The 12,741-nt window shown below is 37.5% G+C and overlaps 1 protein-coding gene across 5 annotated transcripts in view; it reads left to right on the top strand.

Annotated features, from left to right (window-relative positions):
* The window catches only part of CHCHD3 (coiled-coil-helix-coiled-coil-helix domain containing 3), a 281,233-nt gene that overhangs the window by 41,761 nt on the left and 226,731 nt on the right, over positions 1–12,741 (top strand). The window lies entirely within an intron of this gene.

The following is a 12,741-nucleotide window of genomic DNA, read 5'->3' as shown; positions in this document are numbered from 1 at the left end:
AGTCTGTCCTGAAAGCTTTGTGAAAAGCGATGATTTTGATATTTGTTATTGAGATACAGTTCTTACAAATAGATATTTAAAACCTTTTTGTCTTAGCCAGTGATTGTAGTGTATACATGTACTAAGCAACTTTAAAAAAATGAGAGTTTGGTACATTGAATAATAGCTTTCACTAGAGATGCTTCAGGCCATGAAACCCCAGTGAGAAGTTGTCAGATTCCATTTTAAGGAAGCAAGGCTAAATTTTGATATGTATTTCCTACTAAGTATAAATCTAATCAGAAAGCAAAGAACATTAAATGTTTTATTTTGCTAGTGGCAGCAAAGAATATAATGATAGATATAATATAGTTTAAATTTATAGTTGAAGTTATATTTTCTTTTAGCCTGTGCCTCTGTGGAATAAAATAAATAGGACTCTATGTCTGTTTTGCAGCCAAAATGGACAATTTATAGATTTTCTAGAACATCCCCAAATGTAGTGACTCCGTAGCGTTGACTGCTGCATGTAGGAAATGGATCTCCATAGAGCCTTACTATCATTATGTTGCGGGTTATTTGTTGCGTGATGTAGAAAATCCTATCAGTGGTTATCTTTCATTCCTTTTATCTGACTTGCTTAACCTCAGTTGATTGCTTAAGTCAGTGACTAAGAATTTTTCATCAACTGTCCTTGATAACATATTATCATTCATCATACTAGGACCATTGGTATTATCAATTGAAAAATCTAAATGGAAGACAAAAAATTAAACGCTTCTTGAAACAATGAAGTGCAAAGAGAATATTTTGACTCTAAGGCTCCCCCTACCCCATTTTCTACCTGTATTTAATATGGCCATCAAGTATTATTTTTCTGACACTTTGAATCTCATCATTTTCACTACAAAAGAATTCTTTATCAAATAGCCATCATGTGGCATGCTTCTAGGTAGCACATAAGAAACCATGGTATAAATTCTGCTCCCGCAAACATTATTACAATAATGGTCTCTGATTATACTTTCTTTGAGTAATTTGCCTTTTAAGAATACATAGTCTATTATAATGATGTGTAGGCAGGATGGTTTGTGGGGTAAAAGGAAAAAAACAAACAAGTTTTGTTTTCTTGAATCTTGTGGTGGTACTCACTTTTAGACTCTTTAGTCCCATCTGGGTCCTTTTTGGTGTCAGTGGGGTTTTTTTTTTTTTTTTTTTTTTTTTTTTTTTTTTTTTTTTTTTTTTTTGGTGGTGTAAGTGAGGTTTGAATGTCTTGTCAGCTAATCTGATATATTTTGTGTATTTGATGTTCATGATTGACTTGTTAAAGGTGTTTTTTAAAAACTGGAATTCAAGCATTTTTAAAAAATAACCTTTTAAATGATTAGGGATGTAAAAGTATGTTTTTCGTAAAAAGTACCATTAAGTATTAAGAAAAAGAAAAATCCATTCCCCACCAAATTTAAAGATATCATTAATATCACTTTCTCTCTCTCTCTCTCTCTCTCTATATATATATCATTCTAGACCCTATGTATAGATATATGTATGTATTTCTTTGTGATGGTTTCCTATGCTCTTTTCAGTTCTAGATGTTTAACTTACAAAACAAAATGATCAAACAGTATGACCAAAAAATATGGTAAGTTTAGGTTCTTAGCTTTCTTGTGAGAATCCTTTCATGGATTAATATTCTTTAAAGCCCATTTCTTAATAATAGCACCATATTTCATAATCTGGCTCTCCTGTTTTACTATTTTGACGATTTTCCTGTTTCTGGATATTGAGTTTGCTTCCTATTTGTCATTGCTTTATATATACAATGTATGCTTTCTCCTTTGTTGTCTAAATCTTTCGCTTTGCTATCAGCCTTCATGTTTCTAATAGTCATTTAAATGGGCCATGAAAATGAATATTTAGACAATACTGGGTCAGCATCAGTTTTACTTTACCCTTCAGTCTCCTCATCATTCATCATCTATGACTTTAGCAGTATTCAAAGAAAAGGAAAGAGATTAAAATTAATTCTTGTTACTGTCAGATTAAATTCACTGATAATAAATATGTGAACCTTGGAGATCAGAAGCTAAAATACTTATGTAGTTGGACCCCGACATCAGGCAAAATCCTAAATTCTCATGAGAGGCACATCACAATTTTTTTTTCTTTTTCCTATTTTTCTTTTTTCTTTCTGTTTCAGGCTCCTGTTAAAACTCCAGTTAGTTAACATACAGTGTGATATTAGTTTCAGGAGTAGAATTCAGTGATTCACCACCTACATAGAACTCCCAGTGCTCATCACAACAAGTGAATTCCTTACTCCTTCCTTATCACCCATCTGGCCTACCCCCCACCCACCTTCCCTCCAGCAACCCTCAGTTCCAGGTTTGTTAAATTAAAAAAATTTTTCTTATTATATCTTTTCCGTCCATTGAAAAAAATTGTAAATCATAGCATGTTGACATTCTGAAGAATATATGGCTTAAAATAGTCTCTTGTGAAATACAGTATTGGCTCAAAGAAATGTTATACAATAGTCAAGATTTTAAAAGTCAAATGCTGGTGGTTCTTCAGTTGAGTAGAGCTTCATTCTGTTTTTGTAATGATGTTCATCATTGGCCTTAAAATACCTCCATAATTTACTTCATCTTCAAGAAAAACCTCCTTGGTAATTTATTGATAAGAATTTAAGTCACGGAGGGTAAAGCCAGAAAGAGAACACAGGTGTCTTTAAACATGATTCTTTAATTAAATTTTTTTTTTCAACGTTTTTTATTTATTTTTGGGATAGAGAGAGACAGAGCATGAACGGGGGAGGGGCAGAGAGAGAGGGAGACACAGAATCGGAAACAGGCTCCAGGCTCCCAGCCATCAGCCCAGAGCCTGACGCGGGGCTCGAACTCACGGACCGCGAGATCGTGACCTGGCTGAAGTCAGACGCTCAACCGACTGCGCCACCCAGGCGCCCCACATGATTCTTTAATTAAAATAGCGTTGCCTTGCTTCTCATTGAGCTCTGTTTTACTGTCCATTTCAGAGAAATTCAGTATGATATGCTTCTCTATTTCACAGTTGTATGTGATACACACACACACACACACACACAATGGTGACTGTACAATGAAAGTCTTTTTGTGTGTGGCACGTTATACTATTCCTGTTATCTTGCCATGTTTCAGGTGCATATAGATTTAAGTCTGAATGTTTCATACAATTCTCTTAAAGATATTTTTTTTAATTTTATTTTTTTTTTCAACGTTTATTTATTTTTGGGACAGAGAGAGACAGAGCATGAACGGGGGAGGGGCAGAGAGAGAGGGAGACACAGAATCGGAAACAGGCTCCAGGCTCTGAGCCATCAGCCCAGAGCCTGACGCGGGGCTCAAACTCACGGACCGCGAGATCGTGACCTGGCTGAAGTCGGACGCTTAACCGACTGCGCCACCCAGGTGCCCCTCTTAAAGATATTTTTATATTATGTGTGTATAATGTCTTATTTTTTACTGTGAAATCCTCTAGGAACTCTATTACAGATAAAATATGTTAAAGCCACTTAAAATGTTAAAACACAGTAAAATTAATTTGGATTCATTTAATTTACAATTTGTCATGAAATTAGAGAAGATTTATATTTACTTCACTAACAGGGTGGTGGGTGGGGTGAAAGAGAGGGAGAATTTGGTAAGAAAATTCCCTGCGAGGACATCTCCAATTACTCAGCAAATTATGTTATGAAACTGTCATGTACATTAGAAATTGCTATTTACAGAGAATAAGTTGATATTCTAATTATTGGTCTTATTAGAATATTTCTAGGGACCTTTACCTGATAACATTTTTTTAAAAGACTGGATCCAGTTGCTGAAGGTACTTAAAAATGACATAAATACATTTTTTAAAAGTATCGTGTGTGTTTAGATTATACTCATTCTTGCTGCCTTCCTATAATTTGTGCTAGTTTTTCTATTATATGCTATAGTGAAAGCTAATTTATTTTGGTGTTTATAGAGAAATTATTCCTTACTAAACCTTTCATTTCCTTAATTTCAAGAAAGACTCTCTGTGAATTGTTGTAAGTTAATTTAGACTGAGTAACTTGAAATACCTTCTCATTTTCCTGGAATATAAAAATGATATGGCCCGTTGAACTGTTTGTTCAGTGTTAATTCTGATATTGTCACTTATGAAACACATAGTTTTAATTGGCCAAGAACCATCAGATGTAGATAGTTTTGATGGGAAGTGTGTTATGTTTGGGAAATTGTTTTCTTAAAGGCATTAATTAACCTGAAAACGTCTGTGGGTTCTTAATGAAAACATTAGAATAGTTTGTGGGTAGATGGATATCACCCTGTATCTCCATGTATTCTTGAGGTATCATGACAGTGAGCTGGAGTCTTCAGGCTGTAATTTGAACCCACCTTTCCATTTTTACTAAATTCCTGATGGAATCCTCAACCTTGTAGAACTCATCTTGAGGCATCAGAGGAGAAAAAAATAGACAAGTTGATGATTAGCAGAAAGTGGTTTTGGAAACCTTAAGGAAAATGAAGATGATCTGTATGACTGGGACCTGGCAAATGTGATTTTGGTGAGTATGGGGAGAGAGGAAGCTAGTAATAGCTAGTAATAGCTTCCTGCTCTGGGCACCTGGGAGCAGAGATCACATTGGTGGAAGGCATTTTGCAGTTCTCACCAGATTTGTATCTGTGTTTGAAAAATCCATATTGTAGCACACCTGCATAGCTCAGTCAGGAAGTGTCTGACTCTTGATTTCAGCTCAGGTAATGATCTCATGGTTTGTGGGTTCGAGCCTCACATCTGGCTCCATGCTGACAGTGCTTGTGACTCTCAGTCTCTCTGTGCTCCTCCCCTGCTCGCTCGCTCGCTCGCTCTCTCTCTCTCTCTCTCTCTCTCAATAAATAAATAAATAAATAAACTAAAAAACCAAACAAAAAAAAACAAAAAAAGAAAAATCCATATTACTATCAGTGCATTATTTGCGACTATCATTGGTCATATGGACCATAAAGTAGCTAGGTTTCCCGTGTTTTTCTTGTTTCAGAGTGAATGTTTAATTTAGTCTAAAGCAGTGGTGGCCAGGGATGAGGCAGTACTGTTTCCAGGTGGGCATTTTAGACATTTGTAAGGGAATCCTGGTGTTCAGTGGTGTGGGCAAGGATCTAGATGTCTTGCAAGGCCTGGGATAGTTCTGTACCTTGAAGAATTGTCCTGTGCCCTCAATTTTCTGGATGACTCATCAGAAATTTATGCAGTTGAAAACCTGCCTACTCAGCCCAGAACTTGTTTAACATACAAGCAGAAAGTCTGTTTTGCATGGCTTTAAGATATACTGAATTTTCTAAGAATGCAGCTGCTGTGTAACAATAGTTATATCTATTGCATTTGTGGTGATTTAATATATAAGCTCAAGATTCAGACTATTTTGTTAAGTCTTTTATTTATTTATTTTGAGAGAGAGAGAGTGAGAGCAGGGGAGGAGCAAGAGCAGGAGAGAGAGAAAATCCCAAGCGGGCTCTGTGCTGACAGCTTGATCTCGTGAACTGTGAGATCGTGACCTGGTTGAAATCAAGAATCGGATGCTTAACCGACTGAGCCACCCAGATGCATCTTTTAGTGTGGTTAGGTTTGAGCATTGACTTAGCGAAAGGTCATTATTTTATTATAAAGTAGTGTCTTTTTATTCTTTTATAAATATAACACGTAGGGTATTATATTGATTACAACTTTTTTTTGTGTGTCAGATTATCATTTATTTTCAGGATAGTAAAGGGACCATTACAAAATGTTTGCTAAAAGAAAGTAGCATTGTTTCTGATAGGGAGAAAAACACTGGTTTGAAGGAAGCACCTGTTTTCATTACTATCTTGGATAGCCCCAGGTATTCCAAAGGGTTTACATCCTGAAACCTGGTGTTAAGCTAACAAAAATGACACGCTACTGAATGAGAAGAAAGGGTTCTACTGCCTTTCTCCGTATAGCACTGGTATTGAGGAAGTTTGTGGATCATTAGGAATATAATCATAATAAATGTTTTTACTATTCTGTTCGGCCTAACTTTACTGTGGGTAATTTATTTTACTTCTCGAAAAAAGGTTAAGTGCATTCTTGGATTTAAATTAAAGACAGGACAAGGGCTTTGGTCTTGAATTCCCTGTGCACGGTCTTGTGTTTTAAAGGTGGTGCAATCAACCTTGATCTGCCGATGTGCAGCTTCCGCAATGCCTCAGAGTATTATTTTTGCTTTACTAGAGATTATGACTACATTGAAATTCTTTTTTTCTGAATGATAAGTGGAAATTTGTTACTTTAGATGAAGGAAAAAAATAAACAGGGGTATTGATACAATTTTACTTCAAAAAAAGAGGCCGATCTAATTATCACAATGTGAATTAAATAAAAAAAAGCTCAGGATATTGCACTATAGCTTAATGAAAAATATAATACCAGTGTGTATTATGCTGTCTCACAGTTTTAATATATTTGAAGTACCATAAATAAAATATGAATTAAGCATGGGTGTTAAACCTGACTTGCTTTTTCAAAAACTTCCCAGAAGAGGCCATTGTTCTGTAGTGGTTAGCTAGTGTTAAATACGTCCTTTTTGGCATCTCACACTTAATGGGCTATAAATGAAGTCACTGAAGCCCAAAGGTCTATCTGTGATCCTCTTCTGTTTCTACTGTCTAATAGTGGGCCAGTGTCTAGAAATAGGACTCTGTAGTTTTCTTCCTTCTCAAAAGGGCCATAATTGGGTCACAATTTTTATTTTCATTCAAAAGAAGAAAAGTCTTCAGATTGGGGTCAGTTGACATTTCCCAGAGCTATAGAAAGTTAGGTGAATTAGAAGGTAGAATTTATTTTCAGACTTTTGAGACTTCTGCTTTTCTTGGGGTTTGATTTCATGCAAAGATAAATTAGAAAGTAATGTTGGTCACAGTTTAAAGAACTAAACATCCTATTTAGTAATTAATTTATTTGTGTATTATTTAATCACTTCTTTTATTAGTGATTAATGAATTTTTGGATAAAATACAGTCTTTATTGCCAAAAAGCACACACTTGTTTATAACAGTAGGAAGAGGGAAGATTGATTTATGACTCTAAGTGTCAGAGTGGTATTTGACTTTGTATTTACCAAAGCAAATTATTTAGGGAAGGACATTAGTCTTGGTTAAAGCTTTTTAGCACATGAAGTGGGCTTGTCCACTCTGTTTCACTGTTATAAATATACTTTAAAAATTGTGCTGTGAACGTTGCAACAGGGTGGTAATGAGAAAAGTGGACTGGAAGATCATATATAAATTTTAGTTGGTCTTCATTATGATACATTAAACAATCAGATCCTTATGAGTAATGTGTACATTGTATTCTCCAAATTACTTCTGAGAAACAACAAGCAGCATTCATCAGTCTTTTAACAATTTACAGATTATTCCTTATGGCTGCCCTTCAAACATGCACAGATTGCCACTTTTTGTGAAAATCGTCTTTTATTTATAAAATTTCTATCTCGTTCTTGTTTTATTCCTAAACTTTTGAAGAGAGGCCTGCACCTGCTGCCCACCATTGCTCTCTTCCCACTGATTCCCGATGCCGACACAATCTGAATTCCGTGCACTCCACGGAATGATAGGTAATTGTTAGCCATGCTTCCAGATCTTCCTCCAGTGCTCACGGTAGACTATAATTCACTGAACCTGGACTGGCCGTGGAGTCTTTCTACACACAGCACTCCAAGCGGCTGCTGCCAGTTGATTGAAATTGGTGCATGACATGAAGTCTCTTCCTCATTTGTGCACATGGTATCTTGGTTCATTTCTTCCTTTCCATTCCATTTCTTCTTTGTCTCTAACGGTATTCCTCTTTTATTCCCCTCCTTCCTCTGATGTATTTTTAAGGCCTGTTCCTTAGTCTTCTACTTTTTTCTCTCTACACAGTTTTTTCTAGAATTCACTGAGCTCAGATCTGTAATTGTCATTCCCAAATCAGCATTTCTAGCCAAGTTGCAAATCAAATCTGAATTCCATGTGGTGATTCTACCATTACTTTCAAATGAATTTGTCTGAAATGGAACTCATTATCTTTCTTGCCCAAACAGCTTCTCCTTAATTGACCATCATGGGTATTAGTTTCCTGGCATCTGGTTGCACCTTTGACTTCTTTCTTTCTTCTCTCAGTTACAGAGGATCAGTTTTTTCCGCAAAAGTTCTTGTATCTTCCAGCACATCGTTTCTGTCAGTATCCTGAGTTCAGGTCTTCATCACCTCCTGCCCCCCTCCCACCCCCCCCACCCCCAAATTTGAGGGACCATCAGGATCACGTGGAGGGCTTGTTAACACACGGATTGCTGGGCCCCACCCCCAGGGTTTTGTGATTTATAGGTCTGGGGTGGGGCTGAAATATTTGCATCTCTGTCTGGTGCTGCTGCTGCTTGGGAGGGGAAAGAATTGGGGATGAGGGGATGAAGCTATACTCTGAGAACTACTTATGGCCTTATGATTTTCCCATCCTGTTTATCTGCAAACCTTTGCCAGAATAAACTCCCTGTCACACTCTGTTTTGTTGTGTTATTCCCCTATTTTAACAACTGTTCATGGTGCCCTGTTTCTTAACATTTCGTAACATTTCTTATCCAAACTTCTGCTTGGTTTCCAAGCCTCCTCACAATTAAACATAATTTACCTTCTATTTTTTCTTCTTACAAATAAGCTTTATCGCGTTTCCTTTCCATCTCTAGTGTAGGTACTTGCTCCTGTCCCACCTGGTTCATGAACGTGGGACTCCACGAAGCACTCCATGACTACAGCCAACCTTGGTATGGTTCCTTAATATTAAACCTCAGTAGCACAATTTTACTAACTTAGACTATAATGTATAATAGTAGGGATCGTATGCCTTCATCTCTTCTAAGGCCTAGCATAGGATTAAGTCAATGAGAATTTTTTTTTTTAAAGATTTTTTTTCATGTTTATTTACTTTTTTTTTTTTTTTAATTTTTTTTTTTTCCGACGTTTATTTATTTTTGGGACAGAGAGAGACAGAGCATGAACGGGGGAGGGGCAGAGAGAGAGGGAGACACAGAATCGGAAACAGGCTCCAGGCTCTGAGCCATCAGCCCAGAGCCTGACGCGGGGCTCGAACTCACGGACCGCGAGATCGCGACCTGGCTGAAGTCGGACGCTTAACCAACTGCGCCACCCAGGAGCCCCCATGTTTATTTACTTTTGAGAGAGAGACAGAGAGACAGAGAGAGACAGAGCACAAGCAGGGGAGGGGCAGAGAGAGAGGGAGACGGAATCTGAAACAGGCTCCAGGCTCTGAGCTGTCAGCACAGAGCCCGATGTGGGGCTCAAACCCATGGACCGTGAGATCATGACCTGAGCTGAAGTCAGACCCCCAACCGACTGAGCCACCCAGGCGTGCCTAGTCAATGAGAATTTACTACTTAATGAATTGATTGATTCCCCTAGTTTGTGTTATTCCTACAGGTTGCTTGATTTGGAAGAAAATAATTAAACAAAAATAAGTTCATATGGTTAGCCATAGAATGGAATACTAAGGTTAAATATTGAAACTGAAATCCCCAGCCAGCACAGGAAGCTTCCTCTCCTTTATAAGTAATAGAGTGTCAGTAGTGGTGACTCCAGATTTCTGTAAAGGAGCGTCCAGGAGCAGAAACCTGGTGATGGTGGCAGTGCTGTGGGGAAGTGAGGGGGAAGGGTGGGGAGCTTGTCTTGAATTTCTCTTTTTGAGTAGCAGGTACACTTTTTACTTACATTGTATGTGATTTTACAGTGTGTCTGTTTCTTCTTCTTTTTTTTAATGTTTGTTTACTTTTGAGAAGGAGAGAGAGATCATGAGCAGAGGAGGGGCAGAGAGAGAGGGAGAGAGAGAGAATCCCAAGCAGGCTCTGTACTGTCAGCACAGAGCCCGATGTGGGGTTCGATCTCATGAACTGATTTTGAGCAAAATCTACAAAAACTAATTGTGGCAAAGCCTGGACTAAACGGGAACCCCCTTCATTTCCAGTTTGGCCCTCTTTGCATTTCACAGGACTCCCTGGAGAAATGTTTGAGTATGTCCATGCTCAGGACTACCAAAGTGAAATGGAAGCAGGTTTGGGAAGTTTGGGTACTTTATTTGGGGCTGGAGATTTAACGCTGTTTCATTTATAGTTTTATCCCCATGATAAAACACATCCATTTCTGAAACAGAAAAAAATTAAGCTATGCATCAAAAAGCAATACCCAGAGGTAATTATTATTTTTTAATTTAAATTATAGATCTTATTTTCCTTGAGGCTTTGTGAGGTCTTGCAACTATCATTCAGGATATTAAGACATGAAATACTAGATCTATCTGATTCTCAATACTGGTTTTATGAATTATCTACTTAAAAATGTGGAAACTGTAGACTATGACTGATGAGCTTGTCTGTTGCTATACAGCTTCTGTGGCCTGGTATTGATGTGTGTTTTCCCATAGAAAGGAACACGGAGCTGGTTTCCCTGAGTGCTGATTGTGAAGTGAACAATAAAGTGGACATTATTTACATATTATCCATTCAAATTAGAAATTCACAAAGGTATATATAAATCCTGATGGAGCAGTAATACTACGAAAGAAGCCATTAACTTGGTGCTCCTGACGTTTAGGCTGCCAAACTCTTTGTAGCACTGTGCTTTCTCATTCAGTATTTGTGGTTGTAAATGTGAATTAGAGATTTTTCATTCTAACATTGTCATTAACTTTAACATATAGGTAGCCTCAGTTACTCCGCCAGGTACTTCGACAGCATGTTTTTGAAGGCAGTCTTAAAGTACATTATCCTTGGGTGATAGTTAACATAACTGTCAGCTGAACATCATACTTAGTATACGTGTGTGCGCGCGCGCGTGTGTTTAAATCCGGTTTGTCTGCCAAGTAAATGGTGCTACAGAAGGATAATGGCAAACTGTTACATGTTTCTTTCTAACCTCAGAGATTTATCCTTGTCATCTTTTGACTCTTCTCCCAATCAAACCCTGTACTTTTTATAAGGAGTGGGACAGGATATATTCTGCAACCCATGCTGTGAGCCATTTAGTTCTAATGTACTGTGTGCTGTATTTCATTCATCACATGGATGCTTTCATTATTATATTTAAAACAATCGGTGCTCTTTTTTTGTTTATTAATGAATTTGTTGAAATTATAAGATTAGTGGATATTTCTCCAGAGCTGAAAATTTAATTTGGTTATGTCTTCTGGTGTAAACCGTGGCTCAACTATCTCAATCCTGGCAGAGTTTCATTGTTTCTGTAAAATCTGCTTGTGTTATGCGAATATATACATTTATTTCCTTCTGTCAGTAGATCTTCATAGTTTCTTTTCAGTGTTTTTAAACCAGCATATGAAAATAATAGGCTTTGTAAAATCGGACATGACGTGTGTGTGCAGATGGTAAAACTGGAAAGAGAAATAGAGGAAAGAAAGAGTCCCGAAGGACCTGACATTTTGCCAGGAGGCAAGCCATCATTTTCATTAAGTAACTTCTAGAGATTGTTTAAGAAATATGGTAACTGGGGAGGGAATTATAGTGTAAGGATGTTGCAAAGAAGATGAAGGGAAAAGGAAAGTCATAGGCGGAAAATGTTACGGGGGACATTGATACGTCCCTTGAGGTTCAGGGAATCCATGTAAATCTTGAATCATAGTAGTAGTTTCAAGTTTTTGTGTTTTCATAGATGTGTGAGGCATTCATAAAATTCTTCCATCTTTTGGAGTCATTTCTGTTTTCCACTCAAGGAACTGTCTTGAGTATAGTGAGTCTCTCTCTTCACCCCTTCCTTCCCGGTCTCCTAGTTTAACCAGTTTCTGAAAACAGGATTTAAAAATTTTTTTTTTCAACGTTTATTTATTTTTTTTGGGACAGAGAGAGACAGAGCATGAACGGGGGAGGGGCACAGAGAGAGGGAGACACAGAATCGGAAACAGGCTCCAGGCTCTGAGCCATCAGCCCAGAGCCCGACGCGGGGCTTGAACTCACAGACCTCGAGATCGTGACCTGGCTGAAGTCGGACGCTTAACCGACTGTGCCACCCAGGCGCCCCTGAAAACAGGATTTAGACACAAGTCATATCACATAGAAGCAAGTGAGGCATAATGAATTTATGCTACACTTCCTCTGAGTATTAAGACCATGGTATTCTATTCCTAAGGACACTAGGATCTAGAACAAGGTAGGAATCTTGGAGTTTCTTATTTGATCCTGAACCCAAATGAGAAACTTAGATTCTCAGAATTTCTTTAGACTTTAAATTCTCAGGGGTGCCTGGGTGGCTCCTCTGGTTAAGCGTCTGACTCTTGATTTTGACTCAGGTCATGATCTCACAGTTTGTGAGAATCAAGCCCCACATTGGGCTCTGCGCTGAGTGTGGAGCCTGCTTGGGATTCTCTGTCTTCTCTCTCTCTGCCCCTCCCTGCAACCCCTCAAAATAAATAAATAAGATTTAAGACAAAAAGAATTTAAATTCTTAGAAATTTAGAATGTGGCCAAGAGGAGTAAAAGATTGCTAGGCAGTCAGTAAAGAATTAGTGGACTAATGAAAACATGTGTTTAGAATGTTGTTTACTCAAAACAAGTACAGATTTGTTAGGAATTGTGAGCAGCTTTCAACCATACAAGTATTTATTATTTTCTTTTTCTTTTTTTTAATTTAAAGTCTTAAAAAATTTTTTTTAACATTTTTATTTATT

Source organism: Felis catus, chromosome A2 (assembly GCF_018350175.1).
Source record: "Felis catus isolate Fca126 chromosome A2, F.catus_Fca126_mat1.0, whole genome shotgun sequence".
Classification (NCBI taxonomy): domain Eukaryota; kingdom Metazoa; phylum Chordata; class Mammalia; order Carnivora; family Felidae; genus Felis; species Felis catus.
This window is presented reverse-complemented; position numbering and strand designations above follow the sequence as displayed.